Source organism: Humulus lupulus, chromosome X (genome assembly GCF_963169125.1).
Source record: "Humulus lupulus chromosome X, drHumLupu1.1, whole genome shotgun sequence".
NCBI classification, from domain to species: Eukaryota; Viridiplantae; Streptophyta; class Magnoliopsida; order Rosales; family Cannabaceae; genus Humulus; species Humulus lupulus.
In genome coordinates, this window is record NC_084802.1 from 74,629,222 (window position 1) to 74,652,263 (window position 23,042).

A 23,042-nucleotide genomic window follows, 5' to 3' on the forward strand; every position below is an offset into this window, starting at 1 on the left:
ATGTGAGCATACCACAGTAATTTAGCAACAGAAAGTAATTGTTCATCGGGGAAATCATCATGAATAGGTGGACCATCAGCAGGATCGTTGAATTCAAGTCGGGACAAGTCGTCCGCGATGACATTCTCAACACCTTTCTTGTCTTTAATCGTTATATCAAATTCTTGCAAGAGAAGGATCCACCGTATTAATCGCGCCTTAGGATCCTTTTTGGAAAGGAGATACTTAAGGGCGGAGTGATCTGTGAAGATCGTAATAGGAGATCTAATCAAATAAGATCGGAATTTGTTAAGGGCAAAGACGACGACAAGCAACTCTTTTTCAGTAGTGGAATAGTTCATTTGAGCACTATTAAGAGTTCGGCTTGCATAATAGACAACAAAGGGTTTCCCATCCCTTTGATGTCCTAGCACAGCTCCCACAACAAAGTTACTGGCATCACACATGATCTCAAAAGGAAGACTCCAATCGGGTGACTCAATGATGGGAGCGGAAGTGAGTGAATTTATAAGCGTTCAGAATGATTCCACACACTTAGGTGTCCACTCAAAGGTAACATCTTTGGCTAGGAGGTTGCTTAGAAAACAAGCAATCCTTGAAAAAATGTGTATGAACCTCCTACAGAAACCAGCATGACCAAGGAATGACCTAACGTCTTTGACAATCTTAGGAGTAGGCAAGTTGGAGATAAGGTCGACTTTGGATTGATCAACCTCAATTCTTCTTTCAGAAATAATGTGTCCTAAGACTATGCCAGAAGATACCATGAAGTGGCATTTCTCCCAATTGAGCACAATTCCTTTCTCAATACACCATTTTAAAACAGCTTCAAGATGAAGAATACATGTGTCAAACGAATTTCCAAAAACGGTTAGGCCATCCATGAATACTTCCATTGATTTTTCAATCATGTCACTAAAGATGTTCATCATGCATCTTTGGAAAGTAGCTGATGCATTACACAGGCCAAATGGCATACACCGGAAAGCAAAAGTGCCAAAGGGACAAGTGAAAGTGGTCTTATCTTGATCCTCTAATGCAATCTCAATTTGATAATAGCCAAAATAGCCATCAAGAAAGCAATAGAATGGATGACCTGCTACACGTTCAAGGATTTGATCAATGAATGGGAGTGTAAAATGATCTTTACGAGAGGCAGCATTTAATTTTCCATAATCAATGCACATGCGCCACCCTATCACAGTTTTTGTGGGGATAAGGACCCCTTTTTCATTTTGGATCACGGTGACACCAGATTTCTTGGGGACGACTTGAGTTGGACTGACCCATTTGCTATCAGCTACTAGGTAAATAATACCAGCGTCTAGCAATTTCAAAACTTTATTTTTTACAACTTCTTTCATTGTGGGGTTCAGTCACCTTTTAGGGTCTCTTTGAGGGATAGCCTCGTCCTCCAGATTGATTCAATGGGAGAAAATTAAAGGGCTAATACCTTTGATATGTAGAGTCCCAGTAGTGGTAGTGGTAGTGGTGGTGGTGGTGGTAGTGGTGGTAGTGGTAGTGGTAGTGGTAGTGATGGTAGTGGTGGTGGTAGTAGTGGTAGCAGTGGTGGTAGTGGTGGTAGTGGTGGTAGTGGTGGTAGTAGTAGTAGTGGTAGTGGTAGTGGTAGTGGTAGTGGTAGTGGTAGTAGTGGCAGTGGTAGTGGTAGTGGTAGTGGTAGTGGTAGTAGTGGTAGTAGTGGTAGTAGTAGTAGTAGTAGTAGTGGTAGTAGTAGTAGTGGTAGTGGTGGTAGTAGTAGTAGTAGTGGTAGTAGTAGTAGTTAGTAGTAGTGGTAGTGGTAGTGGTAGTGGTAGTGGTAGTAGTGTAGTAGTGGTAGCAGTGGTAGTAGTGGTAGCAGTAGTAGTAGTAGTAGTAGTAGTGGTAGTAGTGTAATGCCCCGGATTCCCTAATGTGGTTTAACGGCTGGATTTGTAGGCTGGGAGGGCCATAATTGTTTAATTATGCCATTTAATGTGTTTATGCATGTTTATGAGAATTATATTATAATATAATGTTAATTGTATGCATGTCGATGATATATGTTGAGACCACATTATGATGTGGGTTTGTTCGAGCTATTCGACATGAGACGATCGTAGATTATTGATTAGCGGTTTGCTCACAACAGGTTTAAGTGTCGGGACTTGGGTTGAGTCTCGGGGTGATTTTGATGATTAGAGTGTTACCGGGTGATATAGGGTAACGGGATGTGAATTATTGGTGTTTGTGATTATTGAGAATAGCGGGAATTAGAGAGCGTTAATTATGATTAACGAGATAGGAGGGAAGTACCAGATATGCCCTTGGGAGCCTTTAGAAAGTATTAAATGACCTAGGGGTAAAATGGACATTTCACCCCTAGGATAGATATAATATCTCATAGCTGAGAAAAGTGATGGAAAAACAGAGTATACTTTAGAGTTCTCCCGTACCTTCTTCTCCTCACTGTTCTTTGTGGTTTTTGAACCAATTTTGAGGATTCAAGCTTAGGAAGCAAGCCTTGGGAGTTTGGGAGCGTGTTCCACCATTGAAGACCATCATAAGCTGAGCTTTGGGTAAGTTTCTAACCATGGTTTTCTCTAGTTTGCTCTATTTTGGTTTTACTTTACAGCTGAGATTACTAGGATGAATTCATGGTTTTTGTTGGGAGTTTTGGCTAGGGTTCCCATGCTTGTTATGTTTGGGGTGTGTTGGGATGGTTTTTGGGTTTATTTGGCATCAAGAATAGGCTTTGGAAGCTTGGGAATCGAGTTAGAAACAAAGGAGATGAAGAAGGTCGGTTCAGGGGTGTTTGGGCCTGGAGGTAGCGCTACAGCGCCCACCCTAGGGCGCTATAGTGCTCCTTAGGAGGCTTTCTGGCGCTTGGGAGGTTCTGTGTAGAGCGCTGTGGCGCTAGGGGTTGAGCGCTGTAGCGCTACCCTGTTCCTTCCAAACCCCGTTTTGAGTGTTTTTAAGGGTTTTTGACTTGGGGTTTCAATCCTTAAGGCCCTGGATCGAATCTACTCACCGTGTGGGCATGTTTCGAGGTCCCGAGGGTGGTGCTTAGGTTAAGACCCTATTATTGTGAATTCTCATTAATTGAGGTTATAATTGGTTGTGATTAGGTAACCGCTAAGGAACTAAAAGACCGATCGTTCTCAGGGGTCGTCTTTATCATACTTCTCGCTCGAACTTGAGGTAAGAAAACAGTGTATGGATACAGTTGCACCCTGTACAGGTATATGACATGCATGGTTTGATATTGAGGCATGTTGGTTGATATATGTGAACGTGGATTGCATATTAAATGCTAAAGAACGCTGATTACCTGCTTGAGACACTGACTAGTCAGGGACCGACTCTAACGTCGATGATCACGCATTGAATGGCTCTATGGCATTAATGTGGGACCGACCCTAAGGTCGAAGAACTTATAAGCGCTTGCCTGGTCTACGACCAGATGACTATAGCCAAGGTATATGACCCCGGTGACCGTTTGTCACGTGGCTAAGGGACGTTGTCCATAGTTTCGACCCTAGAGTCGTGAGGAAGGTTATGTTGGTGACCAATCACCATGCACCTGTCCTGAACAAGCTTATGAAAGAATCACCTATCAGTTAAGCCCTGGTGACCCTATCGTCACATGGCTAGAGGGAGCGATGCTCATTACTGTGACTTTTGGCTATTGTCACCTATTTGCTGGACTGATAGTCCTGAATGGTTATTATGATCATTGTTGATACTATATCATGTTTTGTTATGCTTTCTTGCTGGGCCTTGGCTCATGGGTGCTATGTGGTGCAGGTAAAGGAAAGGAAAAGCTTGACCAGCCTTGAGTGGAGAGCTTGGGCGATGTGATGTACATACAGGGCCGCTTGACCGCCACGGTCAAGGAGTTCTCAGAGGGACTAGGGGTTTACCCTATTTTTGCCGCTTAGGCCGGCGGGGATTGTAAATTTGGAACTGTAGCGACTCTTTTGTATTACGAACTACTTGTAAACATTTTGAAAGGCTCATGAGCAGTTTATTTACTTAATGAAGTGTACCCTTTCCTTTTTGCTGATTTTCACCTTAACCTGATATTAGCACTTAGATCACGTTTTTTAACCAAAGGACTCGGGTAGCGGGTCAAATTTCTGGTTCACCGTTCACCGTAACTGTTCTGGGGTAACCAGGGCGTTACAAGTAGTAGTAGTTGTAGTGGTGGTAGTGGTAGTGGTAGTAGTGGTAGTAGTGGTAGTGGTAGTGGTAGTGGTAGTAGTGGTAATAGTGGTAGTGGTAGTGGTAGTGGTAGTGGTAGTGGTAGTGGTAGTAGTGGTAGTAGTGGTAGTAGTAGTAGTAGTAGTAGTAGTAGTGGTAGTAGTAGTAGTGGAAGTGGTAGTAGTAGTAGTAGTGGTAGTAGTTGTAGTAGTAGTAGTTAGATTTTATAAGTTTAACCTATAGTTTAAGAATATTAATTATAACATAATGTTTGATTAATATAGCTGATTATAAAAATGTTATTTATTATACTATAAGGCTTAGATAGAATTAATAAGATCATGACATTTATCGTGTGCATGTTTATTTAAGGATTTAATTATAGTTTAAATAAAAGAAAGTTCAAGAAAGCTCTAGAATCTTCCAAGACCATTAAGAGCATGACATTTGTCACAATCTTGTTTATTTGATGATTTAAGCATTTTAAGTGGATAATTCAAAAATAGAAGTTTCTAGAAGCTCTAGAATCTTCTAGAACTTGCTGGAATCTCGTATTACTCAGTCAAACCTAATTAATCAATTCAAATTATGCTGAAAAAAGTGCAATTACATGTTTAATATATTCACGTATCGCCACACGGAGAATACGAAAAACACGTAAACTTCGCACAAACGAAACGACGAGCACTCGGGACATAAGGCCAGGCGATATATCGCCTATGATGGGCGATATATCGACCTTAGGGCCATATTTTTAAACGATGTTGAAACCGAGCTTGATTCATTTCCTAACCTCTTGACTAGCCTCTGAACGTTTTGACCGAGTCTTCAGCACCTGCTGAACGAATATTCAAATATTTTTCAATTAATACTCATTATTTTTATTCAAGCTAAAAGGAGATATTTCACTCCTTGAACTCTATAAATATGACCTAGTACCCAGCCATTTCTCTCATTCTTCAAGCTGTGTTCAGAGCCTCCAAGCTGCTAGGGTTACTTTAGAGTGATAAACACTTGGGTTGGGATAAAAGCTTTATCATCTTAAGCTTTATAAACACTTGGGAAGTGAGATTTATAGTGTGTTTTCAATATCAAGGTGTAGTTCGGTGCTAGTATATTCAAAGGTATTCCTAATCTTAAGTTCATTTCTATATGGTTCCTTAGTTTCCTTTAGTTTTCTTTACTCAAATCCTAACTCGTTGTTTCCATTCTTTGTTAGGTATTTAAGTTCTTTGAACTTAAGGTTTCTTGTTGGTAAGTTTCAACTTGGTGGTTTAGTTCATTTCTTTATCATCTCTTTCTTTAGAATTACTCACATTATTATTGTTGGTTTTAGGAGTGTTCCAAATCCCATACTTATACTCATAAATCCCGGTATTGGTAAGGAAAATAAGATAGATTTTGTATGCTTTTATGTTCTAATATATGTTTATGTTATGTGTATGATGTGTGTTTAGTTGTTTTAGTATATGAATTATTTAGATAACAATCACATAATTTGTTTAGATAACAAATATATAACTTATTTAGATAACAAGTCCCAACAATTTATTCCTTGGACATATGATTGTTTAGATAACGAGCCCCATAAATTTATATGACTTTTTTAGATAACTAAGCCCCGTAAATTTATGGGCATATGATTGCTTAGGTAGCAAGCCACAAGAAGTATGATGGCCATTATAATGCATGTTTTATAGTCATATGTTGTAGTCTTGTGTTTATGTTTTATGATATATGTGCTAGTAGATTTTCCTTGCTGGGCATTAGGCTCATTCCTTTATTTTTATGTATGCAGGAAAATAGTTATGGCGGCTGAAGGATTCTTGGCAGCTTGGTTTGTGTATTAAGGATGAAGGGATTTGATGGACTGAGTGAACGATTCGAGGACATCATTTTAGTCTCTTTAAATTATGTTTTTATGTATTTTCCACATTTTGTTTTGTAAACCATTTTTCTTTAGTTTAAAGTTATGTTTTATTTTAAAACAATGGGATCCCATACCACGCATTTATGTATTTTAATATTTACTTTGGAGTTTTCAATAAAGTTGTGAATATTTCTTATGTATGTTTTCTTCAAAAGTAGTAGCTAAGTCTAGTAGTTTTTAATGGTCCAAGATCTTAGAATTAGTTGGGTCATTACATGATATCAGCAAGCGTCCAACCTATCACAGATTTATGCGTTCGCAGTAGCTCGAGTAACTACAATTCTTAAGAATTTTGAAGGTTGGACGAGATGACAACTGGAAAGGTTTCACCGTCTCCCAAGAAGACATGTTTCAAACCCTCGGGAAGTTGGGTCAATTGAACAATTGGAACCTCTTCGGCTAAAGTTTTCAGCTGTGACCTCTCACTAGGTAGCTCTTCAAAGCGAGGTTGCCAAAACTGAGTCCTTCTATTGCGTGAGTCTATGTGATCTGATATTTTAAGAGTGGACTCAATAGAACTTGGACTTTCTTTGTCAGACAGAAGGAGGAGTTCATTAAGATTATTAAAGTTGATTTGCAATTGAACCTCCTTGGGAATTAAAGTGTCAATCATGAATGTTTGATAGCATTCATCATCGTCTCGGGGTTGTTTCCCGATGTGGACGATATTGACTTCAAGGGTCATGTTTCCAAACGATATCTTCATTAGACCATTCCGACAATTGATCAAAGCATTTGCGGTAGCAAGGAATGGTCTTCCAAGGATAATAGGAATTTTAGACTCCATGTTTACCACAGATTGGGTATCAAGAATAAGAAAATCCACGGGGTTATAGAATTTTTCAATTTGAACTAAAACATCCTCAACAATACCCCTAGGCTTTTTGGTGGAGTGATCAGCAAGCTGTAGCACAACAGATGTTGGCTTCATTTCTCCAAGACCGAGTTGCGAGTACACAGAGTAAGGCATGAGATTTACACTCGCGCCAAGATCAAGTAAGGCTTGGTTGACTTAATGGGTCCCAATTTGGTAAGAAATGGTGGGACAACTGGGATCTTTGTATTTCGGCGGTGTCTTTTGTTCATTCATCGCACTTAATTGCTCAGTCAAGAAAGCAATCTTCTTGACATGGTTCTTCCTTTTTGCAGTGCATAGATCCTTGATGATTTTGGCATAAGCTGACACTAGTTTTATGATGTGAAGCAAAGGAAGATTAATCTTCACTTATGTCAAGTGCTCAAGGATTTCAGTTCGGTTCTTAGGAAGTTTCCCAACAGGTTTCAATGCCTGGGGAAATGGTACTTTTGGAGAGGCATTGAGTGGTGGATGTTCGGGAATAACTTTTGGAGTACTAGGAGAGTTGGATTTTATGGGCGGGTCTTGCAAAGTTTTACCACTTCTAGTCGTGATGGCATTTACTTCCTTAACATTTTGATCATTAGAATTTGAAGATTGAGCCATGTGTTGGCCTTGCACATTCAATTTTGGTTGGGAAGGAAGTTTGCCTTTTTCTGGAATGGCCAAGGATTCAGTCAATTTTGAGAATTGACAATTCATTTCCTTGATTTCTTCCATCATTTGGCTATTTAATTTGGATTTTTCCTCTATGAATGCATGAAGAGTATTCTCGAGAGAATTTCATTGTGAATGAGCATTGTATTGAGGTGCAAAATACGCCTTTGATGGTTGAACTTGTTGCTCATTTCTCCATTGGCCTCCAGACGATTGAGCATGGTTGGAATCTCTCCAACTGAAATTTGGGTGATTTCTCCAACCAGGGTTGTACGTATGGGAAAATGGCTTGTTATATGCCCCTAAGGCATTGCATTTCTCCTCATAAACTCCCTTATCTCATTTAAAGCTAAGCAGTCCTTAGCTAAATGCTCCGTCCCTCAACAAACAAAGCAAGGTTCCTGCAGGTTCGCTTGAGCGATCATGTGCGGTTTTTGGCCATTTTTCGTTATTAAGACCTCAAACTAATTTTTCAAAGCTTCGAGTTGGGCCTTAACACTATCCTCTTCTCAAGGTTTATAGATCCCTGATGGTTTGTGTCGGTTGGTGCTAATAGTAGCACTTGGACCAGTCCAAGTGTGAGATTTTTTTGCGGTTTCTTCGAGATATTCAAGAGCATCTTCTGGCTTTTTTTTTTTGAGGAATTCACCATTGCATAGCATTTCTAAAAACTGGTGCTCATGACTCGTGAGGCCTTCATAGAAGTAACTGACCAAACGCCAATTCTCATAGCCATGGTACGGGCACTGATTTAACAGATCATTGAATCTTTCCCAGACTTGATAGAACGTTTCATTGTCCTTTTGGGAAAATGTGGAAATCTGTAATTTTAGACTGTTGGTCTTATGGCTGGGGAAGTGTTTCAGAAAAAAGGATGTCATCTCCTCCCATGTTCCAATAGACCTAGGTCTCAAAGAGTATAACAAGCCTTTGGCTTTGTCCTTCAAGGAGAAAGGAAGGAACTTTAGTCGCACAGAATCGACATGTTTGGCTCGATTATAGAACGTGGCTACTACCCCCTCGAATTCTCTAATATGCACGTATGGGCTTTCATTTTCCATTCCATGAAATGTGGGCAAGAGTTGAATCATGCCAGGTTTAAAGTCTAATGCGGGCATATTAGGAGGGAAGATAATGCATAAAGGCGTGGAAGTGCGAGTAGGATGGAGGTAGTCATTAAGAGTTCTTGGTTGGATTTCATCATTGCGAGCCATTGCGAATGGATTATTATCTGCTAAAGTTTGTGGAGAAGCAGGATTGGAGGAAGGAGTTCTGGAAGGAGTGGCAGGTGAATTGGAAGAAGTGTCACTGGAAGTTTCGTGATCATTCATCCACTCTCGGAAATCATAATTAGATTTTATTTTTTTGATTTCATTTTTTTGATTTTTTTGTTAAACTTGTTCTCAGGTAGACTTGGAGGTTTTGGGGTGATCTCCAATGCCTTACTAGAACTCCCCGAGGTTACTGAGTAAGTATGGTGGATAACAAGTTAACCTTTTCGACCAACAACCTTTAAGCAGAATGAAATTGCTTATTTTGACAGAACAAGTTTGGTTTTCTTATAGTAATAAGTTCAATAATGTAATAGTGCAAATGCATATGCTCGAAATGTTCCCAGGTGAATTGGGAAGGTTGCCAAGGTACTGCTTTAGACCCACACTTGCCTTGACAGAACTCCCCGGGGTTCCCAGGTAAGTGTGGGGGTAACGCTATCACAAACCTTATTTAACAACCAATCTTTCTAGACAGAACAATATCGGTTTCTACCATTTGTAATATTACACAATTGTTCCCAATACTAAGTGTTTTATGATTGAAATTTTATGAACAATTTTATGCAATTTTATGTTTTTTTTTTTTTTGGGAAAACCTAAATTCTAAGGAAAACTAAGGCAAAGAAAAAGAAAAGCCTAAACTAAGGAACCTAACAAAATAATCAACAGAAAAATAAAATAAAGAAAGAGAATTGAAGTGAAGTGAAATGAAGATAAAATAGCAAGCTTAATTCTTTTTTTTTAAATATTTATTAAACTAAAAAAATAGGAAAGAAATTAAGAAAGAGAAGTGGAATAAAAATTAACTAAAAAGAAAAAGAATTATATATATTTATTCGTTTCTTTTAACCAAAAGAAAGGAAAAAATATATATATTTTTACATTTTTTTATTTTTTTTTGTTTTTTTTTATATAGATATATATATATGTATATATGAATATTTATATATATATAATTATTTTTTGTTTTACCGAAAAAGAAAAGGGAGAAAGAAAAAGAAGAAATAAATATATATATATAAATGACTAAATTTTTTTGTTTTGATTTTTTTATAATAATCAAATTAAATAAAAATTACTAAATAAAAAAAATACAACCCACAAATACAAGAACACTATGCTAACATAATATTCATACTAACAAAAATACAAATAAAGTTACAAATATTTTGGTAAAAATTTCACTAAAACTTTTGAAAACTACCTCCCAGCAACGGCGCCAAAATTTGTTTAACGCCCAAAATGTGATAACTACTAAGCGGTAGCTGTAGTAAAATCGAGCAGTCGATCCACAAGGAGGTAACCTAAAGCCAAAAGATTAGTAGAAAATAACACAAAAAGTTAGTGACATGAAATAAATAAAAATGGAAATGAAAATAGATTTGAGATTTTGGTGTTGTCTTTTTTATGAAATGATAAAATGAGACAAGTGAAATAAAAGTAGGGTGTAATCAAGAGTTTGAGAAACAGAAAGGTTTCAAGAATCATTCATATGCTTATTTGGTTACTTAGTTACTTGATTTACAAAAATACACAAGTAAATAGTTCACATCCCAACATTTACTTGGAAAATATAACATTAAAGTCCATATTCTTTTCTAACAAAAGTCTATTTGAGTTATAAAGTTCTTTACTTTAAGAGCACAATGTTAATCTTATGAAAAATCTGAAAATGACAAAATACCCAAGGGCAATATTACTTTTACTAATTAGAAGCACATAGAAAGAGCCTGACTAATCCTATATACTATTAGCACAAGTAAATAGAGATAACAAAATAGAGATGAGGATGAAATAACATAAATAACTCAAATACATTATATTAGGAACATAGTAAATCAAAGTAACAAAATAACATCACTAGCATATGGAATCTCTAACCTTCCTAGGAAGATTAGGCCATTATGGTCATGATTCTCACAAAATTCTAAGAAGAAAATATGAGAAGAAAGTGAGTATAAATTTTGCTATAGTTTCTTTACTTTCAAAATTACATACCAAATGTGAAAGAAGAATCCCTGTTTATAGAAGGAGAAAAGGACTAAAAAGAAATTAAATTACAAATGAGGTCCCCAAAATGAATTTGAAATATTAATAATAAAATATGATTTTGAAAAATCAAATCTTATTATTAATATTAACCTAGCTACTTTAGTGAATGGTCATTTTGCCATTTTTCTAAAACACCACAAAATATAAGCTTAAGAGCTCAAAATGGAAAGGTGCAAGACCCAAAACCCACAAAAATTGGGTTGAAAGGTGGCTGAAAGTGATGACCAAGTGCAGCCAATAGAGGCCCGCCACGTGTTCAGGTGGGGGCAGGTTTGGGCTTGTTTGGGCTCATTTTGGCCCTAATTCCCTTCAAAAATGCCACTTTTTCAACTCTTTTTTTCACTTTTGATTCTTTCTTTCTTCTTTCTTTTTCTTTATGCCAAAATGCAACTTTTCCTACAAAATAACAATAAATTAAATCATAATAAAATATTTTCATTTATAAAATAAATTATATTAATTCCATGAAAATAATAATTAAACTTAATTTATTTAGACCATTAAAATCAATAAATATGCATTTTTCACCACTAATCAAGACCTGAGTCCTAACAGGTGTAACACTATTAGGCAAACAAACTCTTGGATATAACCAGGTTATTAACCAGAATTAGTTGGTCGAGCCATTAGGCACTAATCTTGATCTAAAGTTAACCCCTATGACTGAAAATGTACAAATACTTAAAGCTCAGAAACATGGCAAGATAATTGGTTAAGAGGAACAAAATAGATCAGAAATTAATGAACATCTACTAACACAAGTATATGAATAACTCAGGGAAAAATGACCTCAAACTAAGCCAGAAGGCGATTGTCTCAGCATTTAAAAGCTTAATTACAATTGGTTAAAAGAACCCAAAATAAATCATAAAAAAAAGGTTGAGGACGCCCTAAACATCACCGAGCTCCAGCAACTAGCCCATGTGATGTCACCTCATCATCACCCCCGTTAGCAGCTCTAGAAGCCTCCACAGTCTTAGACGGCTCTTGCGAGAATCGGCTCTGGAACTTGGCGATGTAACGCTGCCAAAGCTCCACATCCAGAAATGAGAAATCTCTTTCCACGTTGCATGCCCATCACCGATATGGCATTTCCTCCAGAGAGTTCGTTGCCTTGGTAACATCCTACTGCGCCTTCTCGGTATCTTACTTAGCTTTTGTCGCTTGGACAATTTCTTTTTGAGCACGTCGACATCCTCAAGTTTCCTGTTAAGGTTGTTGACCTCGACCTGTATCTGGTCTCGATGCTAGCTAACCTCAATGACTTGTCCCTTGGTGATTCGTTCGTTGTCTTAGGATGCTGGCAGAGCAACCCTGACCTCATTTCTTTGAGCTCGGATCTGGGAGATGCTGCGAATTTGAGCTGAGCAAAACTAAAAAAGAAACATACATAGCAGGATTAGCGCGTAAAAAGAAAAAAAAGGAAGTAACAAAAAAAGGGATAACTTACTGTCAAATTCATTCCCAAGGTCGACTCTAGGACGCTCTCTGGGGAATGCTCCTTTATGGCCCTCAGGTCCTTGACGTTCACCTAGTTGGCGTGACCCACCAAATGATTTTCCATGTCATGGAGTGGTACACAAAGTAATTCCGGAATCTTTGCAACCTCGAGCGACAGGACTAGAAGCTGTGTATCTGGGAGCTACGTGTTTGGGAGCTGAGCAGATGGGGCCTCTCCTTGAATAACTTAAGGAATCGAAGCAGGGTCACGAGGATGAGGAGGAGGAACTTCATGAATGGTAATTGTAGTTATCTAAGTTGGCGATTGCTTTTGCTGCTGTTGTTTTTTTGTGGAGCTCTCTGGAGGTGGTTTTCTTTAATACCCTTGCCTTCTTGACAATGGGTCCAGTTTTAGCGCCACCAATTTTGAAGGCATTCTTTAGGTCCAAATCTTCGTCTGTAAAAGGGTGAACAAAATAGTCAAATCCAATAAATGATTAGTCATGATAACACAAAGTAAAGAATAGAACATGGACCCTACCCTTCGAGCTAGAGGAGGAAACTACTATGATCGGCTCTGGATTATGAACCTAGCTAGGTAAAACCTATAACTCTTAGTTTATCAGAAAAGGGGGCGGGGGGGGGGGGGGCCAGGTAGACTATAGTATTATTACATTTTGAGACCTGCGGGGTTCAGGCTCCTCGTAAATGTTGTAACCCAAAAATACAAGCTGAATTACTCAGCACGGGGTACAGCTAGCAGACAGGCGTATAAAGAACGCGAGACACTGACTTAGAAGTGAGCAGCTCGAGTCAAATTTGACAGCTTACGACAACTAGATAGTCTCTAGGTCACTTCTTGTGCCAACAACTTAGTTTCGAGATGTGTGTCACCTAGATCGCCTTCGTGAAGCTCTGAACAACTTTCTGCATGCAAAAACTCTGCTGAAATTTTCACGAATAATTTCCTCTAGAGTCCTAAACAGATAAATAAGGGTGACTTGTGGACTAGGTAGATTTTAATCACTAAACCATGTAAAATTATGTTAGCATTGTTTTTCGCTAATTTTTATATAATCTGTTTACAAAAAGCTTAATATCTCTATTGTCGAATTTCTAAATCATTTGTTGCCAAAAAAATGCGTCAACAGAATGGACTAGACTCTTGCTTGACCTTCCTAATACATGGGGTAAAGACACCATGACACAGGGAAGGCCATGAAAAAAGGTTTGTACCGTATTCTTCAAAAATAGTGGACCTAAAGTGTAAGGTATTATCTACCACTCTGGTACATTTAGGGTAGCTATGATCATGGCGTACAACCAATTGGTCAACGCACTGAAGAAGGATCATGTTCATGTTCGGATCTACTAGATCTCGGCTCACGAACCGCCTCGGGTTGAATCATACTAGCCTAAAACTGGCAGAAACTTGGTTCATTTCTCTATATGGATTACCATGGTTGGAGGTGTCGACTATTGCCCCGATTCAGTTCGGCCTTGGCCAGGATCTTATCTATCCTCTGGACCCTTTCTTTTGCGAACCAACGGTACAACCTCCTCTTCTTCATCAATGTCCTCAGCAACTGGTAGGAGCTCCTGAGGAGGAGGGAGCTCGGGGTGGGGGCCTCAGGACCTGATGGCCAGAGTCTGATCCTCGCAAATTAGCTTGCAAGCCACCATGGTGGCATCATTCACCATCACCTGGAACTCTTTCTCTTAGGAAGGAGAATGGGCCAAAGTCTCATATTGACCTCTGAGGGTATCAGACCGCTCCATTCTCTTATTTATAGTTGCACAAGATAATAACTTAATCAGAATATGATTAAACTTGGTTAAGAAATAATTCAAGTAAAAAGTTCAAGAGGCTAAGAAACTTATGAGGACGGTTGAAATATCGATGGGTTCAGTTCTTTAACCCGTTTGACATAAAGAATTGATCATTGTAGTCATTCGGATGGCTAGAAGGTCGATGATGGAGGTTGTGCCAGGGAATCTGGTGAGGTAGTAGAAGCCATCACCTCATCCCTTTGACTCTGGATTGGCCTTGAGGCAAAAGAAATACATAATATCGGCAGGGGTGGGGACGTCCCACTCATTCTTAAAAAATAAATATTTCAACCCCGCCAAGAGTTGATACAAGTTCGGGGGGAGCTGGAATGGTGCTAGTTCCACATAGTTTAAAAAATCTATGAAATACTTTTCCAGGGGAAGAAAGGCACCTGCCTTCAGGTGTTCCTCACTCCAAGCCCCAAAGTCATCCTGGAGTGGGGTGCAGCTCCGCTCTTCCTCCAACGGAGGGCAGGCAACAAGTACTTTGGAGCCCGTCTCGATCTCGTGACTCAGTAAGATTTTTTTCACCTTACCCTGAGTCTTTATCCGAGATTCTATATGCTCGGCCACGAAGAAGGCGTTGGAGTCAACCACGATCTGCCTATCCACCACTGGGCCGAAATGGGGAATAGGGGTCTCGGAAGAAATCTGCTTAACATTATTCTTGTTTTGATAAGAAGAGCTCGCCACTAACTTCCTCTGGTTAGCCATAATTTAGTTTGTTTGGCGACAAAGTGACCTGTTAGAGGCAAATTAAGATATAACCTCATTACGATGATAAAAGTGAGGAAACCCAAAGTTTTGGATTCGATCTATTCAAACTAAGATAACTACGAGCTAAAATTTCCCCTAATGCTAATACTTGCACTCATAGGCGGTCAGTGACCACAGATCATAACCTCAGGAAACCCCTGTGTAACGCCCTACTACCTTAGAGCCGTTACTAAGTGAGTTTAAAATAGAAATCGTGCTTTTGACTGACTCTAAGTGGTTTCTAAAACCAAAAGTGTGGATAAATCAGAATTTAAGGCTGTACTCTTTAAAAATGTTTAACTTCATTGAAAACGTAAGTATAAAACATCTGGGATCCCAAAATAAGGTTTACAAAATATTTACAACTCAAAAATAGATTTACACCAGGTTAACTATCAAAAGAATGGATCAATACAGCCATTTACAAAATGCCCCCAACCAAAGCAGTCGGGTAGACCGAACATGTACGCGCCGCCCCCACGCTCTCCATACTCATGGCCGGTTGACTGACTCCTTGCTTTTACCTGCCACACGGAGCACCCGTGAGCCGAAGCCCAGCAAGAAAACCCAAATAGCACATAACATATGCAAATAATATCACTGGCATAATTCACTAATAAATAGGAAAATCATCAATTTAAACCAAGCACGGCCATGCCGCCCCAGAGGCCTTACCAAAGCTTGGGGTCTCGGTCATTACCGTAGGATAACTCATGTATCCCTTGGGTCCCACCCTCGCTATAGCATCCCATGTGCTGAGCGTTACTTCCGGCCCCACTGCCGTACCCGGCCTTTGCCGCTCTCGGCCTTGCCGTTCATTCCATTATAATCACGCATATCATACATTATGAAATAACCATTCAAACATACAATAGTTCATCTAAGATTACACATTTGCACACAATACAAGCTAGGGTCGTGCCCTACAATCACACAATGGGCCCATGCCCTATTCTCGGGTGTTACGGTTTTCTTACCTGTATCCCTTGCTTTCCGATGTACCACGGTCACGAGCACGGTCCTCTAGCACGAGCCTCTCCGAAATCCTAGTCACAACACACATAAAACACTTTTAATACTAACCAAGCCCAAAACCACTTCCCGGGACCAATCCCGTACTCCCGGGACCTCTAAAACCTTAAAACAACACCCCGGAGACATCCCCCGAACCCCCGGAGCAAAGGCCTAAAATTGCCAAAAATGACATCCTGAAATTGGCCTTGTGCCGCGGCACCCAGCAAGTCAGGAGCTCCACGTCGCGGCATGCAAAAACTGTGCCGCGGCACACCTTCGCAGACCCAAAATTCTGGGTTTTCCTTCGCGTTTTCCCGAGCTTCAACCTCTCCAAATCACCCCAAACCAATACCTAAACCCCAAAACTCAAATCCAAACTTCATATGAACAATCTAACAACCTATAGACACTAGAAACAAGATCAAAACATCAACACACCCAAGATCCACACCTTTGATCTCTAATTTCAGCAACTCAACCAAAACCTTGAAAATCTTAACTCAAGCATTAAATCCCTCAAATCAACACAGAAACCAAACTTAAGTGTGTGTAAAAACCATACCTCAAGTGAAGAATCCACCCAACAAGCTTCCTTGGACTCCTCCTAAGCTCCCACTTCAGCCCTTCTACCCTTTTTCTTCTTTCTTCTTCTTGCCCTAGCCTTTCTCTCCTCTTCTTTTCCTTCTCTTCTAGTTTTATCAAAACACCAAATGATCCAATGCCCAAACCGTGCCCCCCTAAATCCCAGCTGCAATTTGTCTATTACCCTTGCCAAAAGACCATTTTACCCCTTCTTCATAACCCTTCCTAACTAAACCTTCAAGGGCACTTAAGTCCTTTCACTTCTATTTCATTTCTACCATTTTCTATCTAAAACTTGTTACTCACAGCAGTTACAAATGGTTACCCAGGTTACCCAATTACCAATAACTAACCACTCATTCTCAACTCACTTATAAGATTCCCGAAGTACCCCTAGGCTCCTCCCGAGCCGGGTACAACATCCCGTTGTGACTTTTAGACTAACTGGCTCACTAGGACCGTCTCGATGCGTGCATCCTGATAATAACATCACACTCACATGGCACGATTACATAATACAATTATCACAGTTGTGCTCTAAAATGGCCAAATTACAATCATGCTCATTCTAAGACAATCAGGTCTACATGCATACTAATTCACATAGTCATGCATCTCAAATAATCAGATAGTCATATAACGTGCAATAAGTCATAATCATGCATTAAATTCATAAAAGTCACACACAGAATCCCATTATGCCCTCCAGGAACACTACTCCAGGCCCTTAAGCCTTAATAGCGAATTTGGGGTCGTTACAACTATCCCCTCCTCATGAAAATTTCATCCTCGAAATTTACCTGAACAACTCGGGATACCGCTCCCGCATATCTGATTCCAGTTCCCATGTCGCCTCTTCGACCTTGCTATTCCTCCACAATATTTTAACCAAGGCGATGGTCTTGCTCCTCAAGACTTTGTCCTTTCTGTCAAGGATCTGAACAGGCTTTTCTTCGTATGATAAATCCCGATCCAACTCCAAGTTCTCATAGCTCAACACATGAGTAGTGTCCGATACATATTTCCGGAGCATGGATACATGAAACACGTCATGAACCCCTGATAGAGCTGGAGGCATTGCTAACCTGTAAGCCACCTCCCCAACTCGTTCTAGAACCTCAAATGGACCAACAAACCTGGGACTCAGCTTGCCCCGAACGCCAAATCATTTTACTCCTCTCAGGGGTGAAACCCTGAGGAATACATGATCACCAACCTGAAATTCCACGCTCCTGCGTTTCTGATCTGAATAACTCTTCTAGCGACTCTGGGAGGCGAGCATACGAGCTCTAATATTCTCAAGTGCCTCATTGGTCCTCTGAACCATCTCAGGACCTAAATACCTTCTCTCCCCTGCCTCCTCCTAGTGAATCGGCAATCTGCACTTTCTTCCATACAGCATCTCATACAGAGCCACTCCGATAGTCGCCTGATAACTATTATTGTACGAGAACTCAATCAGAGGGAGATACCTACTCCAAGATCCCTCAAAATCCAACACACAAGCTCGTAACATGTCCTCCAGTATCTGAATTTTCCTCTTAGACTGTCCATCCGTCTGAGGATGATAAGCGGTACTAAACCGGAGCTGCGTGCCCATTGCCTTCTGTAGGCTCTTCCAAAACTTGGAAGTGAAAGTGGGGTCTCTGTCGGATACTATCGACCTCGGAGCCCCATGAAGTCGAACAATCTCCTTCACATAAAGCTCTGCATACTGTTCCACAGTATAAGTTGTTTTCACAGGTAAGAAGTGGGCAGACTTCGTATACCTGTCCACAATCACCCACACCGAGTCATGCTGACCCACGGTCTTTGGCAATCCAACCACAAAGTCCATGGCAATATCTTCCCATTTCCACTCGGGAATCCCTAGAGGCTGTAATAATCCTGCTGGCCTCTGATGTTCCGCCTTAATCTGCTGACAGGTTAAGCATCTAGCCACATAGTCAACCACGTCCCTCTTCATGCCTGACCACCAATACAACACCTTCAGGTCATGGTACATCTTCGTAGAACCTGGGTGCAAAGAGTAGGGAGTGGTATGAGACTCGTCCAGAATCTCTCGCCGAATGTCTGGATCAATCGGAACACAAATCCATCCTTTGTACTTCAACAAACCCATCTCAGAAATAGAGAAGTCCTTAGCTGCTCTAGTTAGGACATTCTCTCTACGTTCAACTAACTGGTGGTCCCTTCCCTGTGCTTCCTTAATCCTCTCGAGGAGCGTTGACTGAAGAGTAATGTTGGCTAACCTACCAACCACTAGCTCTATACCTGCTCTGGTCATCTCTCCAGCTAATCTGTCAGATATCTGCCTCGAACTATACAGCTGTCCTGGGCCCCTCCGGCTCAATGCATCAGCCACTACATTAGCCTTCCCAGGATGGTACAGGATATCACAATCGTAATCCTTTACCAGCTCTAGCCACCGTCTCTGGCGCATGTTCAAGTCCTTCTGGGTAAAGAAATACTTTAGACTTTTGTGATCAGTGTATATCTCGTACCTCTCTCCATACAAATAGTGTCTCCAAACCTTAAGTGCGAATACCACCGCAGCTAACTCCAGGTCATGCGTGGGATACCTCTGCTCGTACTCTTTTAATTGCCTTGATGCGTACGCTATCACTTTCCCAGCCTGCATCAACACGCATCCCAGACCTTGTCTGGAAGCGTCGCAGTAGACCACAAACTTCTCATCATCTGTTGGCAGGCTCAGCACCGGTGCAGTAATCAACCGCCGCTTCAGTTCTTTGAAGCTATTCTCACATTGATCTGTCCACACATACTTGGTCTTCTTCCTTGTCAATTCTGTCAACGGAGTAGCAATTCTGGAGAACCCCTCTACAAACCGCCGGTAGTAACCTGCTAGTCCAAGGAAACTTCTAACTTCAGGAACACTGTTGGGTCTAGGCCAATCTCTCACTGCTTCTGTCTTGCTTGGGTCGACCAGTAACCCATCCTTACTGATAATATGGCCTAGGAATGAAACTTGCGATAACCAGAACTCGCATTTGCTAAACTTAGCATAAAGCTTATGTTCTCTTAACCGCTGCAACACCAGGCGCAGATGATGCTCATGTTCTGCCTCTAACTGGGAGTATACTAGGATATCATCAATAAACACAATTACGAACTTATCCAGGTAATCCTTGAAAATCATGTTCATCAAATCCATAAATGCCGCCGGCGCATTGGTTAACCCAAAGGACATAACCAAAAATTCATAATGCCCATACCGCGTCCGAAAAGCAGTCTTTGGTACGTCCTCCTCTTTGATCCTCAACTGATAGTAGCCTGATCGGAGATCAATCTTCGAAAACACTGTACTCCCTTGAAGCTGATAAAATAAATCGTCAATTCTAGGCAATGGATACTTGTTCTTGATGGTCAGCTTATTCAACTCCCTGTAGTCTATGCACATCCGGAGCGATCCATCCTTTTTCTTAACAAATAAAACTGGAGCACCCCAAGGCGAGAAACTTGGTCTGACAAACCCCAAATCAAGTAGTTCCTGCAACTGAATCTTCAATTCCTTTAATTCTGCCGGAGCCATTCTGTAAGGTGCCTTGGATACTGGCTCTGCTCCCGGAGCCAACTCTATGCCGAACTCAATCTCCCGCTGTGGCGGTAATCCCGGCAGATCCGATGGGAACAAGTCTGGAAACTCACAGACCACTCTAGTTTCATTCGGTCCCACTGTCGCCACCTTAGAGGAATCTACTAAACTTGCTAGGAATCCTATGCAACCCTCCTGCATCAGGTCTCTAGCCTTAAGTGCTGAGATCAGAGGCACCCGTGGTCCATTCACCGTCCCCACAAACACAAAGGGTGCCTCGCCTTCCGGCTCAAAGGTTACCATTTGTCGCCTACAATAAATTGTTGCTCCATACCGCGTCAACCAATCCATTCCTAATATTATATCAAAATCGCCCATATCTAGCTCAATCAGGTCAACAAACAATTCTCTACCGTCTACCACTACTGGTAAGGCTCTAACCCACCTCCTAGAGACTACCAGTTCTCCTATAGGCAATATAGTCTGAAAACCCCTAGCATACAAAATACTAGGTCTACACAGCTGATCAATCACCCTAGAAGAAACAAATGAGTGCGTAGCACCAGAATCAATCAATGCAGTAAACAAGGATCCAGCGCTAAAAATCTGACCTGTGACCACTGAAGGACTGGCCTCAGCCTCAGTCTGAGTCAAGGTGAAAACCCTAGCAGGTGCGAGGCTGTCTCCCTGCCTAGGCTCCTCCTTCTTAGCCTGCGGGCAATCTTTCTTCAAGTGACTGGTGCTCCCACAAACAAAGCATGCCCTGGTCCGGCACTCGCCCTGATGGCGTCGCCTGCATCGAGGACACATCGGAAGGCTTCTCCAGCTGTCATTTCCGCCCTGGCGGCCACCCACAGAACCGCGAACCCTCCTGTCAGAACCATAAGGAGCAAATGAGTCTGGTACTCTCCTCTTCTGCTCACTGGGGCCGCTGCCCCGACTAGGCCCAGAAGAAGAAGGTACTACCCTCCTGGTATCGCGCCTAGCAGCGCTATCTTTCCAGATCTGATCCTCAGCCCTCTCAGCAGTGAGGGCTTTGTCTACCACTTGCGCATAAGTAGTCTCTGGAGTCATTGTAATACTCACGTCACGGGCGATCATTACGTTCAATCCCCGTATAAACCTGTCCCTTCTGGCCGCATCAGTCGGCACAAGGTCTGGTGCAAACTTTGCCAATCTGTCAAAAACCAGGGTGTACTCGGTGACAGATAACCTGCACTGAGTCAGGTTGTTGAACTCATCCGCCTTCGCAGCTCGAACGGCTACGCTGTAGTATTTCTCGTTAAAAATGCTCTTGAATTCTTCCCAAGTCATAGTTGCAGTATCCCTTCGCTGCCCAACTACCTCCCACCATATTCGTGCATCATTTCTGAGCATATAACTGGCGCAATCAACCCTATCCCTTCCTTCAACCCTCATGAAGTCCAGGATCACATACATCGTACCCATCCACTGCTCAGCTTGTAGTGGGTCTGCTCCGCCCTCAAAGGTAGGGGTTGCTGTTTTCTGAATCTTTCATACAGAGGTTCCAACCTGTTCCCAGTCACAGGTTGAACCGGAGCTGGTACCACACTCGGCGGTGGTGGTAACCCAGTGGCTGGTGGAGGAGCTGGTTGCCTCAACTAACTAAGCTCTTCCTCTGTTTTCTTCAACCTAGCCTCCATCTCTGCTAAAATCTATTGCCAGTTCTGAGGAGCAGGTGGAGGGTCCTGCCCCTGGTTATCATCCTCGGCCTGAATGCCGCGGAGTCTCGATGATTGGCGAGGCATTGCAACTAAATGCCTGCAATCAGTGACACCGCTCATTAGGCATGATAACAAGGTCCAAATTCCACCTTTCAATCTCAACAACAACCAAGATCAATCGACCAAAATGTCATGCAGGTATCATACAGCATACAACGGGCCTTGCCCTAGCATCATGCATATGTTATTACAATCATCATGCTCCTAATAACTTAAGCAGGCATACAAAGCATTCAATCACATATTCAGGAATATATCAATTGACCATACCAATCAACCCTGAGTCGAGTTTTCAATGGCAGCGTGCGTACATGTTCGGTCAATCTCCAGAACCAATAAACCTTGGCTCGCTCTGATACCAAGTTGTAACGCCCTACTACCTTAGAGCCGTTACTAAGTGAGTTTAAAATAGAAATTGTGCTTTTGACTGACTCTAAGTGGTTTCTAAAACCAAAAGTGTGGATAAATCAGAATTTAAGGCTGTACTCTTTAAAAATGTTTAACTTCATTGAAAACGTAAGTATAAAACATCTGGGATCCCAAAATAAGGTTTACAAAATATTTACAACTCAAAAATAGATTTACACCAGGTTAACTATCAAAAGAATGGATCAATACAGCCATTTACAAAATGCCCCCAACCAAAGCAGTCGGGCAGGCCGAACATGTACGCGCCGCCCCCACGCTCTCCATACTCATGGCCGGTTGACTGACTCCTTGCTTTTACCTGCCACACGGAGCACCCATGAGCCGAAGCCCAGCAAGAAAACCCAAATAGCGCATAACATATGCAAATAATATCACTGGCATAATTCGCTGATAAATAGGAAAATCATCAATTTAAACCAAGCACGACCATGCCGCCCCAGAGGCCTTACCAAAGCTTGGGGTCTCGGTCATTACCGTAGGATAACTCATGTATCCCTTGGGTCCCACCCTCGCTATAGCATCCCATGTGGTGAGCGTTACTTCCGGCCCCACTGCCGTACCCGGCCTTTGCCGCTCTCGGCCTTGCCGTTCATTCCATTATAATCACACATATCATACATTATGAAATAACCATTCAAACATACAATAGTTCATCTAAGATTACACATTTGCACACAATACAAGCTAGGGCCGTGCCCTACAATCACACAATGGGCCCATGCCCTATTCTCGGGTGTTACGG

General features: G+C 41.3%; 1 non-coding gene across 1 annotated transcript; it reads left to right on the forward strand.

Moving 5' to 3' along the window:
- The first annotated feature begins 8,351 nt into the window (after nt 1-8,351).
- On the forward strand, nt 8,352-8,458 carry LOC133807922 (small nucleolar RNA R71). Its single transcript, XR_009879805.1, has one exon. It is a non-coding gene; the product is annotated as a small nucleolar RNA R71 (small nucleolar RNA).
- Nucleotides 8,459-23,042: the final 14,584 nt, after the last annotated feature.